This window comes from Trachypithecus francoisi, unplaced genomic scaffold (genome assembly GCF_009764315.1).
Source record: "Trachypithecus francoisi isolate TF-2019V2 unplaced genomic scaffold, Tfra_2.0 Lachesis_group1, whole genome shotgun sequence".
Lineage (NCBI taxonomy): Eukaryota > Metazoa > Chordata > Mammalia > Primates > Cercopithecidae > Trachypithecus > Trachypithecus francoisi.
The window spans coordinates 135173909-135175255 of record NW_022681454.1 but is presented as its reverse complement, the minus strand read 5'-3'; the positions used below and the strand labels follow the sequence as shown (position 1 = coordinate 135175255).

The 1347-nt window shown below is 35.0% G+C and overlaps 1 non-coding gene across 1 annotated transcript; it reads right to left on the bottom strand.

Annotated features, from left to right (window-relative positions):
* Nucleotides 1–333: 333 nt before the first annotated feature.
* On the bottom strand, nucleotides 334–395 carry LOC117086487. The gene has a single exon (XR_004438388.1). It is a non-coding gene; the product is annotated as a U7 small nuclear RNA (small nuclear RNA).
* Nucleotides 396–1347: the final 952 nt, after the last annotated feature.

The window sequence follows — 1347 nt, the reverse complement described above, 5'->3', positions numbered from 1 at the left end:
ACTATGTTGCCCAGGCTGGTCTCAAACTCCTGGCCTCAAGCAATCAACTCCCAAAGGGTTACGATTATAAGTGTGAGCCACTGGGCCTGGTCTAGGTTTCATACTTTAAATATTGCCTTTATTTTCCTAGTGAATACCATGTACTTTCAATTATTGCACTTGTTACTGGTAATTTACAGAGGACCATTACATTTCACATTACTAGTAACTTGAAAAATTATCAGATTTATAGCAAGTAAAGCATATCATATCTGTCCCAATTGGTGGTTGTGGCCTAGTAGAAGTGACTGGGTTTTGTTGTTGTTGGTGTTGCTGTTTGGTTTTATTTTTGTGGGAGGTTTTCTGGTAAAAACTAGAAATCCTGCTAGACAAATTCTGAAAGAGCTGCAACTCTTGACTGTGGTATTAATCTTGGCCTTATTATTTTTACTGTGTAATTTTGGGCAAATTATTCTAACTCTGCAAGCCTCAATTTCTTCATCTATAAATTGAGGATGAAAATATTGACCTTTTCTGGAAAGGTTCCTGTAAGATAATACAGTTAAAGGACTTAGTATGGCTAACTGACATATTGTTCCTCCAAACGTTAACTCTAATAGTAATAAAAACAATCATTGTAAGTGTTATTACTATTATCTTGGTCCCAATTTATTTTTCTTTAAAATGAAGACAATAATATCTGCACTGCCATGAGAAGTAAAACAGCTATATATAAAATGTGTGATATGCAATAGTCAATCAATTGAAATTGTTTTACTAACCCTTTCTAGCCAAAACAGAACCCAAATTTCTCTCTACATTCGGTTACAGGACCTTTGACACTGATCTGGTAAGTCCTTTAGACTCATTAACAGTCCTTTAGATTCTGAATTTTAAAGACTATTTTGTAAATTTTCAGTGTCAAATGGGAGATACTTGGTGTTTAGTATTTCTTTGATCAATTTCCACAACTTTCTCCATTTGTGAGTTATTGAGTTGGTTGTATCCGTTATAAACCACTCAAACTGTGAAGATATGGATTATCCAGAAGGCAATATAGACTCTTCATGTGTTTACATGGAGTTAGGTTTAGCTGACCCTAAAGCCATGACTTCTCTAATTCTAGAGATAGATTTGCTTTGTGTTTTTTATTGCTCGTACATAGAAGATCTATTGTCTGTTTTGACAGCCATATATACAAATAGGTTCTGATTTATCGAGAATCTTAGATTTTCTCTGTGCTGTATTCGGATTTAGCATTCATGTTATGCTACCCTGGGTAATGGCCATTGCCATTGCCCAGGGATATAATTAATAAGCATTCAATCATTTGGCAACAGGATTAGACACCCAAGTCAGCAGACTATC